The 26,107-nt window shown below is 34.1% G+C and overlaps 1 protein-coding gene across 6 annotated transcripts in view; it reads right to left on the reverse strand.

Annotated features, from left to right (window-relative positions):
* The window catches only part of LOC111056364 (endothelin-converting enzyme 2), a 124,141-nt gene that overhangs the window by 35,189 nt on the left and 62,845 nt on the right, over positions 1–26,107 (reverse strand). The gene's annotated exons all lie outside the window — the stretch shown is intronic.

The following is a 26,107-nucleotide window of genomic DNA, read 5'->3' on the forward strand; positions in this document are numbered from 1 at the left end:
GTTCCTTTTTAATTGCGCGTCGACGTATATACAAGTTTTTGGAAATTTGCATTTCAGAATAATATAAAAGGAAAAAGGAGCCTCCTTCATACGCCAATATTACCGTAAAAATCAGACTATAGAATTAATCATCATAAATCAGCTGTCTAGTATTATAGTCCATAATACTACCCGTTCAAAAACATCGAACATCTTGAAAATGTATGTTTCCATCAACGTTGTAGACAGTTGCAGCCAGACCTGATAACAGCGCTCACACTCACATTCCGTGACGCACGTCACGGTACGATAGGACAGATAGCTCTATATTTATTTAGGATTTTTTCTTGACATTTCAAATTGATAAATGATTTATTAATTTTTGAGAAAACATAACAACAGGTCAATGTAACTTACTGAGCGCGAGGTATACTGTTCACAGAACTACTAGTAAAAAATAATTGATTATTTTAAACTAGAATGAACAGTTAATATTACATCAATAAACCTGTATCAGCTACTGTCTATAGAAGACATTGAGAAGACAGAGGATCGGCAACGTTGTTCTCCTATCTTTCTCCCCTGCCATTATAACGTGGACCTCATTGTAGCATCACTGCTTCCCATTCATTTAACCATTGCTGACAGTATGGGGTAAATTTCTTTGAAGTTTCATTTATAATACTCACTACGTTCCCATACTGATAAGGATTTCCTTCAACATTGGCCTAAACAGTAATTACGTAATTAGTTTACATGTTATGAATTATTTATCAGTAATTGAACAATATTCATGTTACGCAATTATTATTGAGGTTTATTTAGAGCCAATTGATTCTATCCTTCACATTCGTCTCTGATGTTTTCTTATGGATTGTATTGAAAAGAGATTATTTATTACTTTTCGCCACACTGCACAGAAAGCAGCTGTTTTCCAGTCCCTACGTAGATCTGAAAGACCTTGTTTGCAGACGACGTCAGAAAATGGTTTCTTTTCCGGGCTAGGCCAGAAAGTTGTCTCTTTCCAGGCGCTCATGGAAGTAGTTAATAAGTCATCCGCTAGATCGGGCGAGTGTCCACTTTCATCATCGCATTCAGTCGCCATGATTTCAGTTCCAGTTCGAATCAAACTAATTCGCTTCGCAACCGTTTTATTCAATATTATTGTTGATTAGTGCATTCCGAATTTTCAAAAATGCTTGAAGATGACTGTGGTATTCCAAGTGGAATTTTAAAAGAATCTGAAATCCTGACTGCAAATCTTTTACCACTAAAATCAAGAGATAGGTACGATAGCTTAACGAGTATTCTTTATTTTGATTATTTATATTTTGTCAGCAATACCTGTAGTGTGGCGAAAAATATCGTTCGCACCACGGGCAAAAATGTTTCCAGCTTCAATCTTTTCTAGTCCTCGGCCTACGGCCTCGGACTTGAAAACCGATTTCGAGCTGGAAAAATCTCATTTTCTGCTCTAGGTGCGAAATATACTATTCCTTGCCCTATTACCATAGGTAAGGAAAAGTATTGCTTTCCGAAAAAAATTAAGGTACCCTAATTTCTTAATTTCTATACGTTTCAATGTCCCCTGAGTACAAAAAAGTGGTTTTTGGGTATTGGTCTGTTTGTGTGTGTGTGTGTGTGTGTGTGGTGTGTGGTGTGTGTGTGTGTGTGTATGAGTATGTGCGTCTGTGTACACGATAATCTCATCTCCCAATTAACGGAATGACTTGAAATTTGGAAATAAGGTCCTTTCACTATAAGGATCCGACACGAACAATTTCGATCAAATGCAATTCAAGATGGCGGCTAAAATGGCGAAATGTTGTCAAAAACAGGGTTTTTCGTGATTTTCTCGTAAACGGCTCCAACGATTTCGATCAAATTCATACCTAAAATAGTCATCGATAAGCTCTATCAACTGCCACAAGTCCCATATCTGTAAAAATTTCAGGAGCTCCGCCCCATCAATGCAGATAGATTCCCAATTATCAGGTCAGATACAATGAAACGAAAAAAATCAATGGAGTAGATTGAGCATGAAAATCTCTAAATTAATGTCAGTAACATTTTCACCTAAATTTGAAAATAAGCTTTAAATTCGAGAAAATGTGATTCAATTGCAAATTATTGTTGATTTTTTTAAATCATTCACTATGAAGAGATAGCAGACCTCATGTGTGTCTCCAGCGTTATTGCCCTGTCACCAGCTGCTCTTGGAAAAAATCTTGAATAGAGACTGAGATGCGCGGGAACACTAGCGTCAGGTGATCAATTTTCATAAGGCAAGGAAAGTTGTGTGAGTGCGCCACACCAGATTTTTTCATTATTATGATTCACGAAATATTGCACGTTGATAGAAATCCTTACCTACAAATCGAATTATACTTCCCCAAATTCTACTATAATATCGGGGGACCGAGCTTTGCTTTGGAGTGTAAAAGCATAGAAAATTTGTAACCAAAGATTTAATTTATAGTTTATATTTATTTTTTCAGTTGTACAATTATTGTTACAGTTATATGAGGAGGCACAACAGGCGTATGCCCAAAACTGTCCCTTTTCAAATTTATACTACAGTCCAAATCAAAATCTAGGTTAACATACTATCACTCATCAAAATAACAATTTATTCACACTTCAAAAAACAAACACATCATCAATATTACAAATAGATATACTACTAGCCGTCAGGCTCGCTTCGCTCGCCATATCCGTCTAGCCAGGGGGCTCCGCCCCCTGGACCACCGTCTGGATCGTTCAGGAATGAGAACAGCAGGCTCGCTTCGCTCGCCTGCATTTTTCATTTGAGCATTTTTATCATATGTTAGGAGAATCCAGTCGGGGGTCCAGACTAAACGTCTGCTAAACGGATATGGCGAGCGAAGGGAGCCTGACGGCTAGTAATATAATATTCCCAGGATGAAGTAGCAGTGCCCAATCAATTTTTCTGCGATAAATGCATTTAAATTTTCAACTTGGTGCCAACCTAACAAAGTCAACTCAACTTAATGCCAACCTGACAAAATATTAATTAGTTTCCAGTTAACAACTGTTTCGAAGAGGTACTCTATCTAGATTATAGTTCTATAGTAACATATGATATGGAAATTCCAATTATAATTAAGAGATTGGGAGAAGAACCCTTAAAAACAACCCTTAGAGTTAAACTATTGCCAAAAGATTTCTCAGTGCGCCTCTAAAGGGCCAACTGAACATACCTACCAAATTTGAACGTTTTTGGTCCGGTAAATTTTTAGTTATGCGAGTGAGTGAGTGAGTCAGTCAGTGAGTGAGTGCCATTTCGCTTTTATATATATAGATAAAAACATCTAAACTTATAAGATCTAAACAGAAATTGCTCGTTTAATAGTAGAGGATTCTTCACTTCTTCTTCTAGTCAACTTTTTCTTCTTCATATTCTTCTTCTTAACCTTTTTCTTCTTCTTCTTCATCCCCTTTTACATATTCTATCGAAAACCACCCTAGCCATCATAACACAAAACACAAGGTGTGCCTGCATATCTTGTCTTGTCAGCATATCCGGTAAAACGTGTCATTTCAAGTTTGCCTGTGTTATTGTTGTGGTTTGGATACTGCCTTTCCTCTAACCTATATTTCGTTGTCTTCTCCTTCTCCTTCTCCTTTTCTTCTTCTTCTTCTTCTTCTTCTTCTTCTTCATCTATTTTTCCTGACTCTATTCCATCTTCTCCTCCGCCTCCCATTGTTAATATTACTCAATCAATTTCCGAAATTTTAATTAAATCCCACCCTATAACATTTGTTTCATTTATCTAATTTCAATTATTAATGCAATATTGTACTGTATTCACTATCATTCTATATTTCATTCATTCATTCATCCCATAATTCTAAGATTCAAATCAACTAGTTTTTAACTTATTAAGTAGAGTTTCTTATTTGAACATTACTCCGAGTTATAATTCTCAACAGCTCTAATTCATCACAACCCGGTCGTGTGTTAATGGAAAGGATATTTTATATCCTTCTTAGAGAATCGACAATTATTTGTTGAAACACCGCCTATTTATGAAGTTACATCACATTATTATATTATCGTTAATCTAATTGCATTTCTATATTTATTCTCATTGATTAATTTTATTTATACTTTGTGAAATTCGTTAAATAACTAGCATTATCGTCATTTAATGTAAATTAGTGTATAAGTCAGTAATTATTGTAACATTGATAGATATAGAAATCTAATCTAATCCTACCTATTCGTCTTCTTCTCCTACTTTTCTATATATTCCTTCTTTCTCCTACTTTTCCTAATTATTGTAACATAAATAGATATAGAAATCTAATCTAATCCTACTTCTTCGTCTTCTTCTCCTACTTTTCTTTTTTTTTTCTTCTTCTTCTTCTTCTTCTTCTTCCTCTTCATCTATTCCATCTTCTCTTCGCATCCTACTTCTTCTTCTTCTTCTTCTCCTTAATCTTTTGTCCCTCTTCATCAATTTCTCCTGCTTCTATTCCATCACCTCCTTCTCCTACTTCTCCTCCTCCAATCACTGCTCCTTCTCTTCCTTAGCTCTTCTTTTTCTCTTTCTTCAACAGCTGCTCCAGCTGCTACACTTCATCCCTTTCCTTTTCTTCTGTTTTACCTTCTTCTTCCCCATCTGTTCTCTTCCTATTGTAATATGTTGTGAGTGTCACATTACAGTTTCATATCACCTGTCCCTTTGGATCCTCTATAGGTTCACCACAATCTCTGAAAGGGTTTGAGGTTTGATTCAGCCAACTACCGTTCATCATAATTTCGGCCATATACAGTTTAAACGGAGTTTAAAAACATGGTTTGCACCATGCCAGTTGAAACGATTGATCATCTGTTGGATTTAACAACGAGTGAAACAGTTTGTAATAAATATGATCATAGTAATCAAACATCATATATGAGGTGAGGTCCACGTTACTAGTAGTTCTGTGAACAGTAGACCTCGCGCTCAGTGAGTTACATTGACCTGCAGTTATGTTTTCTCAAAAAATAATGAATAATTTATCAATTTAAAATGTCTAGAAAAATCCTAAATAGACATAGAGCTTTCTGCCCTATATCGTACCGTGACGTGTCGTCCCGGAATGTGAGTGTGAGCGCTGTTATCAGGTCTGGCTGCAACTGTCTACAACGTTGATGGAAACATACATTTTCAAGATGTTCGATGTTTTTGAACGGGTAGTATTATAGTCCACTAGACTATATTCTGGTAGTAGTTATATCTCTTCATAGCCAAACAACGATTTGAAAACAGTGCGGAGGTAGAAAAGCATAGAGCTTACTGCTTTGTCTAATGACAGACAAGGATAGCAACACCAATGAATGTTGCTGACTTTATAACATGAATCTGACCATTGATGAATCAGATACATGATCAGTACACACTGAGTATTAGTAGTTCTGTGAACAGTAGACCTCACGCAGTATTCTCATCCACAAGTACCTGATTGAAACTATAGACCTTATGGAAATACAGCAATAGACTGGCTTCTCCACACATCTGTGTAATCACTTGTCAGCTGATTTATGATGAATAATTCTATAGTCTGTTTTTTACTCTAAAATTGGCGTATGAAGGAGCTCCTTTTTCCTTTATATTATCCTTGAAATGCAAAATTTCAAAAACCTTGTTATACGTCGACGAGCAATTTAAAAAGGAACATACCTGTCAAATTTCATGAAAATCTATTACCGCGTTTCGCCGTAAATATAAACATTCAAACATTAAGAGAAATGCCAAACCGTCGACTTGAATCTTAGACCTCACTTCGCTTGGTCAATGATCATAGTAATCAAACATCAAATAGAGTGAAATCCACGTTATAATGGCAGTGTTTTGATTAGCAATGGTATTGCTATCCTTGTCAATCATTCAACAAATCAGGTAGCGCTATCTCTTTCTCGCTTTGATCTGCTGCCAGATCGCCTTTTAACAATGTAGAATTAATTACAAATTTTCATCTTAATTAGGCTTATGAAAATTAAATTTGAAATTATTCAAAAATATAATTTCTTGCTTGATAGAATATAATTGATTATTTTAAACTAGAATGAACAGTTAATATTACATTTATAAACCTTTATCAGCTACCGTCTATAGAAGGCAGAGGCAACGTTGATCTCCTATCTTTCTCCACTGCCATTATAACGTGCACCTAACTATATCCTTGTCTATCGTTCGACAAAGCAGATAGCGATATCCTTTTCTGGCTCCTCAACTTTGCCAGATCGTTTTCAAACCATATAGAAATATTATTGACAAAATATTCGACCTGAAGTTCATAAGAATGTATTATTGAATCATTGACAAATATATTATTTTTATGACAAATGACTTACTTGACTTACTTTATGACAAATAAATATTAGAAATTATTTTTAACAAGGAAGAACAGTTGATATTACATGAGATATACCGGTATCAACTATCCTCTATAGATGGCAGTGGCAAGGCAGAGAATCGGCGACGCTGTTTCCCAATCTTTCTCCACTGCCATTATAACGTGGACATCACTATGGACGTCCCATTCGAAAAATGCTGACTGTAAGACGTGAATTTGACTATAATGAGTTTCACGATATAATGGCAGTGAAGAAAGATAGGAGAACAACGTTGCCGAACCTCTGTCTTGTCAATGCCTTCTATAGACGGTAGCTGATACAGTTTTATTGATAAAAATATTAACTGTTCATTCTCGATTAAAATAATCAATTATTTTTTATTAAGCAAGAAGTTATATTTTATTAATAATTTTATAATGAATTTACATAATTAAGTTGAAATATTTTGTTAATTAATTATTGATTCTACATTGTTAAAAGACGATTCTCAACAGAGCCAGCGAGAAAGAGATAGCGCAATGTGGTATGATAGACAAGGATAGCAACACCAATGTTAATCAAATACTGCCATTATAACGTGGACCTTACTATAGCAATTAGTGTTTGGCAATATGATACAGTATCACCTCAACTTGATACACAACACCATAATTTGATACAGAACAGGATAGAGCTATCCGCTTTGTTGAATGATAGACAAGGATAGCAATACCATTGCTGAACAAACACTGCCATTATAACGTGGACCTCATTATACAACAATGCATTTTGTTCGGTGATTTGGCGCCATATTTGAAACGCAGCTAGCGCGGGAACAAAGGGTTCTCAGTTTATGGCTTTTTAATGACTTTCCACTAACATCCGCCAGAAAATTGCATTTTCTGTCAGTTTATTACCCGACTTAGTTGATGTTTTTAGCCTGAACTGTAGCGGTGCAAGGAGAGGACCTTGGAGAACCTTCCAAAGAAAGAGTTGGCAAACTGTTCAAAAGAATTTTCAGGTTTTGATTTATTTTGTGTATCTTGTGTTGAATTTAATGAAACTATTGGACGATTGATAAAGGTATGTTTACATTAGTCAAGTTTACTTGAATTCAAGTATTCAATAATTATTCAAGTATTCTATAATATCAAGTATTCTATAGTTTACATTAGTCAGGTTTACTTGAATCAAGTATTCTATAATTATCAAGTATTCTATAATATCAAGTATTCTATAGTTTACATTAGTCAGGTTTACTTGAATTCTAGTATTCTATAATTATTCAAGTATTCTATAGTTTACATTAGTCAGGTTTACTTGAATTCAAGTATTCTATAATATCAAGTATTCTATAGTTTACATTAGTCAGGTTTACTTGAATTCAAATATTCAATAATTATTCAAGTATTCTATAGTTTACATTAGTCAGGTTTACTTGAATTCAAATATTCAATAATTATTCAAGTATTCTATAATATCAAGTATTCTATAGTTTACATTAGTCAGGTTTACTTGAATTCAAGTATTCTATAAAATTAATGTTATTTTCAAACTTAAGTTAAGTCTACAAACCCAACGGTTTATTTTTCCTCTCTCTTGTATAACTAGCAGGAAACCCGTGCACCCCAAAGGTCTAATTAAAAATTTGACAAACTGAAAACTTGACCTTCTGAATTCTTGAAGAATAGTTAGTCATATCCGGGAAGCATTAAGGCTGTGCAAAGGCTAAAAATAAACTTTCTACTCGTGATATTTTTCAAAGTTTTTCTATTTGTATATCATCAAGCTATCAAAATGAAAATGTTTTCTCAGGAAAACATTTTTTTTCCGATCATTACTTTTCGAGATATGAGCGACTGAAGTTTGAATTTTCCGGATTTCTTAATTTACTGAGGATGGTTATAGGTCTATTTCAAATTTTTCAAAATTCTAGTAAGTCATGTTGTCAGTTTGTCAAGATTTCAATTAGACACTTCAAGTAGACCCTAGTTATAATTAATTAACATAAGATTAGAAACTCCAGGAGAGTTAAGTCTGTGCAAAGGCTAAAAATAAACTTTTTACTCTTGATATTTTTAAAAGTTTTTTGATTCGTATATTATCAAGCTATCAAAATGAAAAAGTTTTGTCAGGAAAACACTTTTTTTCTGATCATTACTTTTTGTGATATGAGCGCCTAAAATTCAACTTTTTCGGACAGAACATTTCAAATTCGGTACGAGATAAATCCATGACATTTAGAGGATGGTATTGTTGATCTGTAAAACAAAAATTTTCTGAAAATATCAATTTTTGGAAAAGTTATTCAATTTACCAAAAATAACTCAACTAAAAGTTATTTTTAGTAAATTGAATAACTATCTAAAAAATTGATGTTTTCAGAAAATTTTTGTTTTACTAGATCAACAATACCATCCTCTAAATGTCATGGATTTATATCGTACCGAATTTGAAATGTTCTGTCCGAAGAAGTTGAATTTAGGGCGCTCATATCACAAAAAGTGATGATCAGAAAAATTTTTTTTCCTGAGAAAACTTTTTGATTTTGATAGCTTGATGATATACAAATCAAAAAACTTAAAAAAATATCACGAGTAGAAAATTTATTTTGAGCCTTTGCACAGCCTTTGTACAGTCTCTAATCTGATGTTAATTAATTATAACTAGGGTCTACTTGAAGGGTCTAATTGAAATCTTGACAAACTGACAACATGACTTTCTAGAATTTTGAAAAATTTAAAATAGACCTATTAACATCCTCGGTAAATTAAGAATCTATCTGCAAAATTTCAAGTTAATCAGTTGAGTAGTTGAGACGTGATGATGCGTCATTCGTGAATTTCCTATCCACTACGTGTATAAGCCAGTTATTTCCTATTATTATACAGAAAGGAATGAAATATGGTATTATATAATTAGATAGAAATAAAGGTATTATAGATGTTGATAATGGCCAGATGCTGATTTGAAGACCTGAATCTCCCTGAACTCGTAGAGCTCCTTCAGCCTCATTTCAAATAATTTACCTAGACTTGAAATTTTTTACCAGATATCTTTCCCAAACAAGGGTAACAATACATCTCTATTTTCAATTTTTGACGTATTCCCAACTATTTTACAAACCGTTCAGTTTTTTCTAGCGTGTGATTAGTCACACATTCATCGGAATAATTTTACGACTTTGAAACAAGAGGCGTACGTTTACTGGTTTCTTGAAGCAGAGACAGAAAATGTAAAAGAAGTGAAATGAATATAGTGAGATACACGTTTTAAAGTGAGCACCCGATCAACTTTGGTGTAGCTATCCTTGTCTGTCATCAGACAAAGCAGATAGCTCTACCCTTCTCTAATCCATTAATAAATAAATCCTTAGTTCAAATAACGAAATTAACGTTTTGGTAGAGAGTTAGTGGGGAGGATATTTTTAATATTCTTTCCGAAGAATGGACATTGATATCTCCAAAGCTCCGCCAATTTATGTAGATGCATTACAATATGATTATTATCTATAGTTATTATATTACAAATTGCTTTTTCATATTATCATATACAGTTCAATAATTATTTTCTTAGTCTATATTTTGTAAATTCATCTATAATGTTGCTGTATTGTAAGCTATTGTATATAAGTGTATAAGCCAGTATATATTGTAATCTACATAAATAAAGTACTCAATCAATAAATCAATCAACCATAATATAATAATATCGAGTGACCTGGCTGGCTGAGGTCTGGTGTCAGAGTTTTCAGGTCGCAACTGATCAATTTCAGGGCCTCTCACATCACCTAACGACTGCTTTTTAGGCAGCCGGGACCGACGGCTTAACGTGTCTATCCGAAACACAAAATCCCTCACTGTTGACAAATTGTTTATAGGTTTTGAAGGGATATAATGAACTATAGTGAGGTCCACGTTATAATGGCAGTGTTTGATTAGCAATGGTATTGCTATCCTTGTCTATCATTTAACAAAGCAGATAGCGCTATCTCTTATTCGCTTTGCTCTGTTGCCAGATCGTCTTTCAACACTGTGGAATTAATAATTAATCAACAAAATATTTCATCTCAATTATGAAATTATTGAAAAATATAATTTCTCGCTTAATAAAATATAATTGATTATTTTAAACGAGAATGAACCGTTAGTTTTACATCAATAAACCTGTATCAGCTACCGTCTATAGAAGGCATTGACAAGACAGAGGATCGGCAACGGTTTTCTCCTATCTTTCTCCACTGCCATTATAACGTGGACCTCACTATAACAAACTACTGTATATATATATCATCTCAATTATAGAAACTCAAACTATGAAAAAATAATAAATTATGTTTTCCTGATGAATTTGAGTTTATTTTTAAGAAGTAACTGTATCTATATTGGATCAGATAAACCGAGAAATTTTGGATCACAGATATCTGATATAGAAGGCGATGGAAGAATGAATGTAAAAATGCTTTTTCAACAAAGTTCTGGATTTCAAGTATGAAAATTAGAATTAACAAGGCTTGAAATTGAAGTTGTACTGTTGCTTGCAAAACTGAAATACATCGTAGATTAGGGCACTGAGCCAAAGCTGATTTTCTGATTTGATCGACAGTTCCGTTGACGAATTGCGGAGGAAAAGAATGAGTAGAGGGAGAAGAAGACGAAGAAGAAGAAGAAGATGACGAAGAAGGAGAAGAAGACGAAGAAGAAGACGAAGAAGAAGAAGAAGAAGACGAAAGAAAGAAGTCAATCACTTTTGTTGAAGAATTGTTTCGATGATGGATATGGTTGTTTAGCAGATGTTGAAATTTCTCAATCATTCAAGATGTACTTGCTGTTCTAACTCTGTTTCTAGTTCTAGTTCGTTATCTTCTTCTTCTTCTTCTTTTTCTCTCCTTCTTCTTCTTCTTCATCTTCTTCTTCTTTTTCTTTTTTCACAACATCATCCCTAGTTGCCTCTTGATTCTTTCTCTGTTCCCCAGTAGTAAATGAAGAATATACTGATTCATATCCTTTTTTAGCTTCTTATTCTTTCTCTTCTTCTTCTTCCTCATTACTTCATCCTTCTTCTGCCTCTGATTCTTCTCTCTTCTCCAGTGGTTGAAAGAGAATATACTGCTTGATATCCTATTATACTGTATCAAGCAAGCAATTTTTGTATGTCTGTTTATATTTCTATATCTGGTTATTTATGTTCAACGTATCTCGAAAACGGCTCTAACGATTTTCACGAAATTTGGGACATAATAGGGTTTATGATATAAAAATTCGATTGCACTAGGTCTCATACTTGGGAAAACTCGATGAACGACATTAAAAGGATAATTCATCCTTGGCTGAAACAGCTGAGACTTTCGTCGTCTGTGGATAGTAAAAAGTGAGCGAATGATTCTGTGGAAAATCAAAATATCGCATCCCCGAAATTCATAAGCTGACTTATAGCCAGCTGTAAAATATAAACACGATCATTTGAGAGAATTGTGTTCTGTTTATCAACAGCTGTAAAGTAGCTGAAAGTGAGTGTCTAATTTTTGTCTTCAAATTTTTTAATTTATTTCAATTAATTTAATTGAATTTCGGATTGATTATTGTTTTTCGGCTTTATATCAACATTGTGAAATTCAAAATCAATTTTATATCTGTGTTATCTTCCTCGGATGGTGCGGACACTTTGGCAGAAATCAAAATTTGAACTTAACCTAATTGTTTTGGACTATTTTTAATAGGTAGTGAAAATCCAGGAACTGAAGAAGTTTTGGGCAATTGCCTGTTTTTTCTTTCCTAATTATAGTATGTGTATCACCTTGAATAAATAAATAAATAAAAATAACGAGCAAAGCTCGGTGCCCCTATATTCACTCTAAATTGGAGTATATCATAATATTCAAAGTTAATAATTATTTTAAAGTTTTAAGTGATTAGTGAGTGTTTTTCAATTTGGTTTGGAAACAATCTGAATTAGAAATTTTCTGTTTTTAAATATTTTGATTAAAAATTGGACCTGAATTCAAGTGTATGAAAAACATAACCTACTTCTTGGACCATTTATAGTGTATAAATCAAAATTCGGGGAAGAAACAGTTTTGAGCTATGCCTGTTTGTCCTTCCCCAATCATTTTGAAGAATTGTGTTCTGTTTATCAATAAATAAATAAAGAGCGAAGCTCAGTGCCTTGATATTCCTATTCAATGAATGCACTGGTATCTGTTCAGAATATGCCGATTTATGTAGAAACAACTCAATAATATCATATCACCATGATTGAGTTGCATTAAATCTAAAACTCGTTTGATAATATTCATCGTTACATACTTCATCGACTATCCGTTGAACAGTTAGCCACAGTGATGTTAGTTGAACGAGCGTAACGAGTTCCTACTTATGACTAGTGGCTCGAGTCGTCGGTTTGTGGATTTATTTATAAATTCAAAGATATAATTTTTGGAGGCAATTCTTAGCAAATTATTGACCGAGCGAAGTGAGGTCTGAGATTCAAGTCGACGGTTTGGCATTTCTCTTAATGTTTAAATGTTTATATATTTATGTGTTGTGCATTTACGGCGAAACGCGGTAATAGATTTTCATGAAATATGACATGTATGTTCCTTTTTAAATTGCGCGTCGACGTATATACAAGGTTTTTGGAAATTTTGCATTTCAAGGATAATATAAAAGGAAAAAGGAGCCTCCTTCTTACGCCAATATTAGGGTAGAAATCAGACTATAGAATTATTCATCATAAATCAGCTGACAAGTGATTACACAGATGTGTGGAGAAGCCAGTCTATTGCTGTATTTCCATAAGGTCTATAGTTTCAATCAGGTACTTGTGGATGAGAATACTGCGTGAGGTCTACTGTTCACACAACTACTAGTGACTACAAATCACAATTAATGACAGATTGTAACTTGAAAATTTATCTTGACATTACACCGGTTTCAATAGAACAGCTGACTGAATATCAGCGGCATTTGGAGCGAGTTCTTCAGCTCGGGAGCTCACTGGTCTAATGTAATATTTTGTTTTCCTTCAGTTGTGCTACTGTTTTACAGGATTTTGGTATGAACCTCCTGGGAAAATTTTAGTTTCTTCAGGACATTGACGTTCCATGTCGTAAGGACGCTGTGCTTACTGGTGCGTAATGCTCATTTTCTTCTACTTCTTCTTCTTCTTCTTCTTCTTCTTCTTCTTCGTCTTCGTCTTTTTCTTCGTGTATCTCATCTCCTATTATTCTCCTTCATATTTTCTTCTTCTTCGTCTTCTTCTTCTTCTTCTTCTTCTTCTTCATCTTCTCCTTCTTTTTCTTCGTGTTCCTCATCTTCTAGATTCCTTCTTCATATTTTCTTCTTTTTCTTCGTGTTCCTCTTCTTCACTCTTTTTTCTTCATATTTTTCAACGTTTTCTTCTTATTCAATCACGCTAAGCTGCAACGTGCTTAGATATATTGTAGGTATCTGGTTTTGAAAGATATGACGAATTGAGGAGAACAAGAAGAGGAGGAGGGTGAGGAGGGTGAGGAGGATGAGGAGGACGAGGAGATGGAGGAGGAGGAGGAGGAAGGTTGTTAGAAGGGAAGAAGAGGAGGAGGAGAAGGAGAATAGAAGTGAGGAGAAGATGGAAGAGTAGATAATGAGTATACCGAAAAGGAGAAGGATTATGATGATGATAATGATGGTCGGTAGGATGAGGAGGAGGAGAGGAGGAGGAGGAGGATGAGGAGGAGGAGGAGAGGAGGAGGAGGAGGATGAGGAGGAGGAGGAGGATGAGGAGGAGGAGGAGGAGGATGAGGAGGAGGAGGAGGATGAGGAGGAGGAGGTGGAGGAGGAAGGTGGGTAGAAGGGAAGAAGAGGAGGAGGAGAAGGAGAATAGAAGTGAGGAGAAGTTGAAAGAGTAGATAATGAGTATACCGAAAAGGAGAAGGTTTATGATGATGATAATGATGTCGTAGGAGGAGGAGAGGAGGAGGAGGAGGAGGAGGAGGAGGAGGAGGAGGATGAGGAGGAGGAGGAGGAGGAGGAGGAGGAGGAGGAGAAGGAGAATAGAAGTGAGGAGAAGATGGAAGAGTAGATAATGAGTAAACCGAAAAGGAGAAGGATTATGATGATGATAATGATGGTCGGTAGGATGAGGAGGAGGAGGAGGAGGAGGAGGAGGAGGAGGAGGAGGAGGAGGAGGAGGAAGGTTGTTAGAAGGGAAGAAGAGGAGGAGGAGAAGGAGAATAGAAGTGAGGAGAAGATGGAAGAGTAGATAATGAGTATACCGAAAAGGAGAAGGATTATGATGATGATAATGATGGTCGGTAGGATGAGAGGAGGAGGAGGAGGAGGAGGAGGAGGAGGAGGAGGATGAAAGAGAAAGACAATTCGTCTCATGTCACGTTGTATTAGTAACGGCAATCAGACAATTGGACACACTCTTGTAGTGAATGGGAATTTCATTCACTGAAAAATCTCTAGAAAAGCAGACTGGTTCCAATCAATGAAATATCGTTCCAATTCGAATAAAATACTATTCAACCAATCATACTATAGAGAGGTCCACGTTATAATGGCTGTAAGAAAGGGTAGGACAGCAGCGTTGCCGATTCTCTGCCTTGCGACTGCTTTATAAAGAATATCTGATACCGATGTATCATCTGATGTAATATCAACTGTTCATTCTTGTTTGAAGTAATCAATTATATTTTATTAAGCGAAAAATTAAATTTTTCAATAATTTCATACTATGAATTTTCATAATTAAGATGAAATATTTTGTTAATTCGTCAAGGAACTTTATTCCTCAATGAATGGATAATAAATTTTCATATAATCTAGATTGAATATTCTGTTAATTAATTAATATCGGGACACCGAGCTTCGCTCGTTATTTTTATTGTTTGATAAACAGAACACAATTCTTTAAAATGATCGTGTTTATATTTCACAGTTGGCTATACGTCAGCTTATGAATTTCGGGGATGCGATATTTTGATTTTCCACAGAATCACTCGCTCACTTTTTACTATCCACAGACGACGAAAGTCTCAGCTGTTTCAGCCAAGTATGAATTATCCTTTTAATGTCGTTCAGCGAGTTTTAACAGGTATAAGACCTAGTAGGTATAAACCTACATGTTCCAAATTTCAAGAAAATCGTTAGAGACGTTTTCGAGATACATTGGAAATAAATAACCAAAGAAAAATATAAATAATCAAATATTAAAAAATAAATATAAATAACCAAAATATATACAGAAATTGCTTGCTTAATATAATAGGATATTTCTACATTATTGAAATACGATTAGAAAATATGATACAGTATCAACACAATATGATACAGTATTATCTCAACTTGATACACAACACCATAATTTGATACAATAATTGATACATGAATTTCCATAATTAAGATGAAATATTTTGTTAGTTAATTGTCAATTCCACAGTGTTGAAAGATGATCTGGCAACAGAGCAAAGCGAGAAAGAGGATAGAGCTATCTGCTTTGTCGAATGATAGACAAGGATAGCAACACCAATGTTAATCAAATAATTCCATTATAAAGTGAAGTTCACTACAAAATATATTAAATTTACACATGATTTGAAAATAAATTTCTTAATCAAGATGAAAAATATTCTGGATAAATTCTTTATATTAGTAGAAAAGATATGGCAACGGTGTGGAGTAGAAAAAGGATGAAGCTATCTGCTTTGTGGAATGATAGACAAGGATAGCAAACCAACGTTAATCTGGTGCTGACATTATAACTTGAATGAAGTACTATAGTAGTCTACTTATTAAGATTATTTTTAGAGGACAATTTTATCGTCCAAAAGGATGAAGCTATCCGCTTTGTTGAATGATAGACAAGGATAGCAACACCAATGTTAAACTAATGCTGACATTATAACTTGAATGAAGTACTATAGTAGTCTACTTATAAAGATTATTTTTAGAAGACAATAATTTTATCCTCCTGAGGTAATTTGTCATAATCTATATATGCGGGCCACTTGTAAGTTTAGGGTAGTCTGTTATAGCTCTGATTCAGAATGTCAGTGTTGGTTGAATGGGAAACATTAATGTGTCTTATGAGGGATACTGACAGTATGGAGTGAATATTACTAGGGAAGGTTTGATTAATCCTTCTGAAGATAAAACATGCTTTAAACCCTGAACAGATCTGCACCGTGTAGTGGGTGTTGCTATCCTTGTCTATCATTCAACAAAGCAGATAGCTCTATCCTGTGCTGTATCAAATTATGCTGTTCTGTATCAAGTTGAAATGATACTGTATCATACTGCGTCGATACTGTATCATATTGTCGGTATGTTAAACATTAATTGCAATAGTGAGGTGCACGTTACAATGGTAGTATTTGATCAACATTGGTGTTGCTATCCTTGTCTATCATTCCACAAAGCAGATAGCTCTATCCTGTTTTGTATCAAATTATGGTGTTGTGTATCAAGTTGGGATGATACTGTATCATACTGTCGAACACTATTGCTTTAGTGAGGTCCACGTTATAATGGCAGTGTTTAATTAACATTGGTATTGCTATCCTTGTCTATCATTCAACAAAGCGGATAACGCTAACTCTTTCACGCTTTTCTCTGTTGCCAGATCGTCTTCAAACAATGTAGAATTATTAATTAATTAGATATTTAATTATCAATAAATAATTTTGTAAATTATGAAATTATTGAAAATATAATTTCTTGATTCATAATATAAAACTGATTATATTAAACGAGAATGAACAGTTAATATTACATCAATAAACCTGTATCAGCTACCGTCTATAGAAGGCATTAACAAGACAGAGGATCGGCGACGTTGTTCTGCTATCTTTCTCCACTGCCATTTTAACGTGAACCTCACTATAGTGTTACAGTGTTCTGTACTGAGGATAATAGATGTAGGAGGAGATATAGGAGAAGAAGAAGAATTCTCGTTTAAAATAATCAATATACTTTTAAATGATTTCATAGCGAATTTTCATAATTAAGGCTGTGCAAAGGCTAAAAATAAACCTTTTACTGGTGAATGAGTTTTTCGATTTGTTTCTATATTTGTTAACTATCAGGAAAACATTTTTTCCGATCATTACTTTTTAAGATATGAGCGCCTAAAGTTTTCATGTTTGGGACCGACCATTTCAAATTCGGTGAGATATAAATTCATGAGATTCAGAGGATAGATCCTTCTTGGTATTGTTGATATAGTAAAAAAAAATTCTGAAACTAGCAATTTTTCAAGAAAGTTATTCAATTTACCAAAAATAACTTTTAGTTGGTATTTTTGATATAGTAAAATAAAAATTTTCTAAAACTAGCAATTTTTGAGAAAGTTATTCAATTTACCAAAAATAACTACTCAACTAAAAGTTAATTTTGGTAAATTGAATAACTTTCTCAAAAATGCTAGTTTTAGAAAATTTTTATTTTACTATATCAAAAATACCATGAAGAAACTATCCGCTGAATCCTATGGATTTACCTCTTACCGAATTCGAAATGTTCTGTCCCAAAAATGTAAACTTTAGGCGCTCATATCTCGAAAAGTAATGATCGAAAAAAATGTTTTCCCGAGAAAACTTTTTTCATTTTGATAGCTTGATAGTTAACAAATCGAAAAACTTTGATAAATATCACAAGTAAAAAGTTTATTTTTAGCCTTTGCATAGCCTTAAGATGAAATATTTTGTTAATAGAATATCAATTCTACATTGTTAAAAAACGATCTGGCAACAGAGCAAAGTGAGAAAGAGATAGCGCTATCTGCTTTATTGAATGATAGACAAGGATAGAAATACCATTGCTAATCAAACACTGCCATTATAACTTGGACCTCACTATATTATTACAGTGTTCTGAAATGTGGATAATAGATGTGGGAGGAGATATAGGAGAAGAAGAAGAATCTCGATTAAAATAATCAATCATATTTTTCAATGATTTCATAAGGAATTTTCATAATGAAGGTTGTCTAAATAAAACAAAGACTAAATATAAACTTTTACTGGTGAATGAGTTTTTCGATTTGTTAACTATGAAGCTATCAAAATGAGAAAGTTTCATCAGGAAAACATTTTTTCCTATCATTACTTTCTAAGATATGAGCGCCTAAAGTTTACATTTTTGGGACAGAACATTTCAAATTTGGTAAGAGATAAATTCATGAGATTCAGAGGATAGATCTTCTTGGTATTGTTGATATAGTAAAAAAAAATTCTGAAACTAGCAATTTTTCAAGAAGTTATTCAATTTACCAAAAATAACTACTCAACTAAAAGTTATTTTTGGTAAATTGAATAACTTTCTCAAAAATTGCTAGTTTTAGAAAATTTTTATTTTACTATATCAAAAATACCATGAAGAAACTATCCGCTGAATCCTATGGATTTACCTCTTACCGAATTCGAAATGTTCTGTCCCAAAAATGTAAACTTTAGGCGCTCATATCTCGAAAAGTAATGATCGAAAAAAATGTTTTCCCGAGAAAACTTTTTTCACTTTGATAGCTTGATAGTTAACAAATCGAAAAACTTTGATAAATATCACAAGTAAAAAGTTTATTTTTAGCCTTTGCATAGCCTTAAGATGAAATATTTTGTTAATAGATTATCAATTCTACATTGTTAAAAACGATCTGGCAACAGATCAAAGCGAGAAAGAGATAACGCTATCTGTTTTGTTGAATGATAGACAAGGATAGAAAAGGATATAAAAAACTACAGGAGTAAGTTTGAGTTTCTTTTCACGTTCTAAAATTTTCAATTAGTAATACAGTATTTTTCAGTTATTAGTGATGATTTAGTGAAGTATTCTTATTCAATTTGGTTTTCAAGTTTCCTAAATTCTAAATTCCTAGTTTATAAATATTTTGGACTCAAAATTGGACAAAATCGTGAAGTGTAACATAACCTATTTTGGACAAATTCTATCCAAATTTGGGAAAGATCAGTTTTGGGCTTTAAGCCTGTTGTTCCTCCCCCCATCATTCATAGTTGAGAATTATATTGTATCTAAAAATGTAGAAATAAATAAATAAATAAATATATCAATACCATTGCTAATCAAACACTGCCATTATAACTTGGACCCTCACTATAAATAAAGCTTCTGAGGTCGACAGTATGATACAGTATCATCTCAACTTGATACACAACACCATAATTTAATACAGAACAGGATAGAGCTATCTGCTTTGTTGAATGATAGACAAGGATGGCAATACCATTGCTAATCAAACACTGCCATTATAACTTGAACCTCACTATAAATAAAGCTTCTGAGGTTGACAGTATGATACAGTACCATCTCAACTTGATACACAACAACATAATTTGGTACAGAACAGGATAGAGCTATCTGCTTGTTGAATGATAGACAAGGATAGCAATACCATTGCTAATCAAACACTGCCATTATAACGTGGACCTCACTATAAAGTAGAGCTCCTGAGGTCGACAGTATGATACAGATCATCTCATCTTGATACACAACACCATAATTTGATACAGAACAGGATAGAGCTATCTGCTTTGTTGAATGATAGACAAGGATAGCAATACCATTGCTAATCAAACACTGCCATTATAACTTGGACCTCACTATAAATAAAGCTTCTGAGGTCGACAGTATGATACAGTATCATCTCAACTTGATACACAACACCATAATTTGATACAGAACAGGATAGAGCTATCTGCTTTGTGGAATGATAGACAAGGATAGCAATACCATTGCTAATCAAACACTGCCATTATAACTTGAACCTCACTATAAATAAAGCTTCTGAGGTCGACAGTATGATACAGTATCATCTCAACTTGATACACAACAACATAATTTGGTACAGAACAGGATAGAGCTATCTGCTTGTTGAATGATAGACAAGGATAGCAATACCATTGCTAATCAAACACTGCCATTATAACGTGGACCTCACTATAAAGTAGAGCTCCTGAGGTCGACAGTATGATACAGTATCATCTCAACTTGATACACAACATAATAATTTGATACAGAACAGGATAGAGCTATCTGCTTTGTTGAATGATAGACAAGGATAGCAACACCATTGCTAATCAAACACTGCCATTATAACTTGGACCTCACTATAAATAAAGCTTCTGAGGTCGACAGTATGATACAGTATCATCTCAACTTGATACACAACACCATAATTTGATACAGAACAGGATAGAGCTATCTGCTTTGTGGAATGATAGACAAGGATAGCAATACTATTCCTAATCAAACACTGCCATTATAACGTGGACCTCACTATAAAGTAAAGCTTCTGAGGTCGACAGTATGATACAGTATCATCTCAACTTGATACACAACACCATAATTTGATACAGAACAGGATAGAGCTATCTGCATTGTTGAATGATAGACAAGGATAGCAATACCATTGCTAATCAAACACTGCCATTATAACGTGGACCTCACTATAGATAAAGCTTCTGAGATCGACAGTATGATACAGTATCATCTCAACTTGATACACAACACCATAATTTGATACAGAACAGGATAGAGCTATCTGCGATGTGGAATGATAGACAAGGATAGCAAAACCATTGCTAATCAACACTGCCATTATAACGTGGACCTCACTATAAAGTAAAGCTTCTGAGGTCGACAGTATGATACAGAAACTCTGCCATTATAACGTGGACCTCACTATAAATAAAGCTTCTGAGGTCGACATTATTTCCAACCCAGTAAATATGTGTGTTTATATAGTAAGATTAACTTTAAACTGTCAGATATGCTTAAATAAATTGAATCAATGCTAACCATTTAACTAACGCTGAAAGATCAGGGTGAATCTAGCTTTGTATGCCTGATTAAATCGAACCCTCATACAAAGGAAAAATTTTATGAGGGGAAAACTTCTGTGGAAATAGAGAGGAAATCTTTGATGAAGAATTTCCACAACGTGTGATTGATCTATTTATAAATACGGGATTAATCAGGTCACCGCCTCCTATATAGTAGCTGTGATTCTGTGTAACTGATATAGTGAGGTCCACGTTATAATGGCGGTGGAACAGCGATGCCGATTTTCTGCCTTGTAACTACCTTTAATAGAGGGTAGCTCATACCGGTGTGTCTGATGTGATATTAGTGTTCATTCTTGTTTAAAATGATTGATTATATTTTTATAAATATTGCCGATTCTCTGCCTTGCCACTTCTTCCTAAAGGCTGATACCGGTTAATCTGATGTGATATTAGTGTTCATTCTTGTTTAAGATGATAGATTATATTTCAATAAGCGTTGACGATTCTCTGCCTTGGCACTGATTCGTACAGAGGATAGCTGATACCGATCCTATTATATCTAGCAAGCAATTTCTGTATTTTTATATTTATATTTATATCTGGTTGAGGAGGAAGAGGAGGCATTTATCCTATTATATTAAGCGAGCAATTTCTGTATTTATATATCTGTATTTATCTATTTATGTTCAACAGATCTCGTAAACGGCTCTAACGATTTTCACGAAATTTGGAACATAGTAGGTTTATGATAAAAATTCGATTGCACTAAGTCTCATCCTTGGGAGAACTCGCTGAACGACATTAAAAGGATAATTTATTCATCCTTGGCTGAAACTGTGGATAGTAAAACAGTGAGTATGTGGAAAATCAAAATATCACATCACCGAAATTCATAAGATGACGTATAGCCAGCTGTGAAATATAAACACGATCATTTTAGAGAATTGTGTTCTGTTTATCAATAAATAAAAATAACGAGCGAAGCTCGGTGCCCCAATATTGTGATATTTACTGTAAATTCTTGTTTTTTTTTTTTTTTTTTTTTTAATCAATGATACTTTATTCTCCAATAGAATATAATTTTGAATACTGAATTTTTATAATTGAGATTAGATATTTTGTTAATTTATTACATTTCTACTTTGTTGAAAATGTCCAGGCAACGTTATGGAGGTAGAAAAGGATAGCGCAATCTGCTTTGTTGAATGATAGACAAGGATAGCAACACCATTGCTAATCAAACACTGCCATTATAACGTGGACCTCACTATAAATAAAGCTTCTGAGATCGACAGTATGATACAGTATCAATGTGACATGATACAGTATCATCTCAACTTGATACACAACACCATAATTTGATACAGAACAGGATAGAGCTATCTGCTTTGTGGAATGATAGACAAGGATAGCAACACCATTGCTAATCAAACACTGCCATTATAACGTGGACCTCACTATAAATAAAGCTTCTGAGGTCGACAGTATGATACAGTATCATCTCAACTTGATACACAACACCATAATTTGATACAGAACAGATAGAGCTATCTGCTTTGTGAATGATAGACAAGGATAGCAATACTATTTCTAATTAAATACTGCCATTATAACTAGGACCTCACTATAAAGTAGAGCTTCTGAGGTCGACAGTATGATACAGTATCATCTTAACTTGATACACAACCCATAATTTGATACAGAACAGGATAGAGCTATCTGCATTGTTGAATGATAGACAAGGATAGCAACACCATTGCTAATCAAACATTGCCATTATAACTTGGATCTCACTATAAAGTAGAGCTCCTGAGGTCGACAGTATGATACAGTATCATCTCAACTTGATACACAACACCATAATTTGATACAGAACAGGATAGAGCTATCTGCTTTGTGGAATGATAGACAAGGATAGCAATACCATTGCTAATCAAACACTGCCATTATAACGTGGACCTCACTATAAATTAATAAAGCTTCTGAGGTCGACAGTATGATACAGTATCATCTCAACTTGATACACAACACCATAATTTGATACAGAACAGGATAGAGCTATCTGCTTTGTTGAATGATAGACAAGGATAGCAATACTATTTCTAATCAAACACTGCCATTATAACGTGGACCTCACTATAAATAAAGCTTCTGAGGTCGACATTATTTCCAACCCAGTAAATATGTGTGTTTATATAGTAAGATTAACTTTAAACTGTCAGCTATGCTTAAATAAATTGGATCAATGCTAACCATTTAACTAACGCTGAAAGATCAGGGTGAATCTAGCTTTGTATGCCTGATTAAATCGAACCCTCATACAAAGGAAAAATTTTATGAGGGGAAAACTTCTGTGGAAATAGAGAGGAAATCTTTGATGAAGAATTTCCACAACGTGTGATGGTCTATTTATAAATACGGGTTTAATCAGGTCACCGCCTCCTATATAGTAGCTGTGATTCTGTGTAACTGATATAGTGAGGTCCACGTTATAATGGCGGTGGAACAGCGATGCCGATTTTCTGCCTTGTAACTACCTTTAATAGAGGGTAGCTCATACCGGTGTGTCTGATGTGATAATAAGTGTTCATTCTTGTTTAAAATGATTGATTATATTTTTATAAATATTGCCGATTCTCTGCCTTGCCACTTCTTCCTAAAGGCTGATACCGGTTAATCTGATGTGATATTAGTGTTCATTCTTGTTTAAGATGATAGATTATATTTCAATAAGCGTTGACGATTCTCTGCCTTGGCACTGATTCGTACAGAGGATAGCTGATACCGATCCTATTATATCTAGCAAGCAATTTCTGTATTTTTATATTTATATTTATATCTGGTTGAGGAGGAAGAGGAGCATTTATCCTATTATATTAAGCGAGCAATTTCTGTATTTATATATCGTATTTATCTATTTATGTTCAACAGATCTCGAAAACGGCTCTAACGATTTTCACGAGATTTGTAACATAGTAGGTTTATGATATAAAAATTCGATTGCATTAAGTCTCATCCTTGGGAGAACTCGCTGAACGACATTAAAAGGATAATTTATTCATCCTTGCTGAAACTGTGGATAGTAAAACAGTGAGTATGTGGAAAATCAAAATATCACATCACCGAAATTCATAAGATGACGTATAGCCAGTTGTGAAATATAAACACGATCATTAAGAGAATTGTGTTCTGTTTATTAATAAATAAAATAACGAGCGAAGCTCGGTGCCCCTATATTGTGATATTAACTGTTCATTCTTGTTTTTTTTAATCAATGATACTTTATTCCCCAATAGAATATAATTTTGAATACTGAATTTTTATAATTGAGATTAGATGTTTTGTTAATTTATTACATTATTCTAAATTGCTGAAAAATGACCAAGCAACGTTGTGGAGGTAGAAAAGGATAGCGCAATCTGCTTTGTTGAATGATAAACAAGGATAGCAACACCAATGTTAATCAAATACTGCCATTATAACGTGGACCTCACTATAGCAATAATTAGTGTTCGACATACCGACAATATGATACAGTATCAATGTGATATGATACAGTATCATTTCAACTTGATACACAACACCATACTTTGATACAGAACAGGATAGAGCATCTGCTTTGTGGAATGATAGACAAGGATAGCAACACCAATGTTAATCAAATACTACCATTATAACGTGGACCTCACTATAGAACAATCACAATCCCAACATGATACAGTATCAATACAATTTGCTACAGTATTAACTCAACTTGATTCACAACACCATACTTTGATGTTTGATACAGAACAGAATAGAGCATCTGCTTTGTGGAATGATAGACAAGGATAGCAACACCAATGTTAATCAAATACTACCATTATAACGTGGACCTCACTATAGAATATTAATTTTTTGATTCCTGTTAACAATGATCTAGACTATCTCTCATAATTACCAAGGAAATATATATTTTCATGATGTGATAATACATTTTCATAATTGAGATCAAATATTCTGGTAGTTTAGTTATATCTCTTCATAGCCAAACAACGATTTGGAAACAGTGCGGAGGTAGAAAAGGATAGAGCTATCTGCTTTGTCTAATAACAGACAAGGATAGCAACACCAATGTTGATCAGGTGCTCACTTTATAACGCTAATCTGACCATTGATGAATCAGATACATGATCAGTACACACTGAGTACTAGTAGTTCTGTGAACAGTAGACCTCACGCAGAATTCTCATCCACAAGTACCTGATTGAAACTATAGACCTTATGGAAATACAGCAATAGACTGGCTTCTCCACACATCTGTGTAATCACTTGTCAGCTGATTTATGATGATAATTCTATAGTATGATTTTTACTCTAATTTTGGCGTATGAAGGAGGCTCCTTTTTCCTTTTATATTATCCTTGAAATGCAAAATTTCAAAAAACCTTGTATATACGTCGACGCGCAATTAAAAAATGAACATACCTGTCAAATTTCATGAGAATCTATTACCGCGTTTCGCCGTAAATACGCAACATATAAACATTTAAACAGGTAAGAGAAATGCCAAATCGTTGACTTGAATCTTAGACCTCACTTCGCTCGGTCAATTAAAGTGTTCTTTACTGAAGATAATAGAAGTGGAAAAAGCATCAAGAGAAATGCCAAACCGTCGACTTGAATCTTGGACATCACTTCGCTCGGTCAATTAAAAGTGTTCTTTACTGAAGATTTCAATAGAAGTGGAAGAAGGAGAAGAAGCAGAAGAAAAAGAAGAGTGCGAAGAAGAAGGGGGTGAAAGAAAAAAGGACAGAATGATGATTAGGATGAAGAGAAAGAGAAAGGAGAGGGTGTGTGAATTTCACTAAAGATGAATCACATACATGTAATATTGGATGGTATGTAAAAGGCTCAAGATTCGTAGATAACGTAGGTTTTGCTGCTATCATCACGTGTGACATTTCTAATTTCCGGTATTTCCTGTTCTGTATATCACTCTGTGTATGATGAGTCAGGCA

Source organism: Nilaparvata lugens, chromosome 14 (genome assembly GCF_014356525.2).
Source record: "Nilaparvata lugens isolate BPH chromosome 14, ASM1435652v1, whole genome shotgun sequence".
Taxonomy (NCBI): domain Eukaryota; kingdom Metazoa; phylum Arthropoda; class Insecta; order Hemiptera; family Delphacidae; genus Nilaparvata; species Nilaparvata lugens.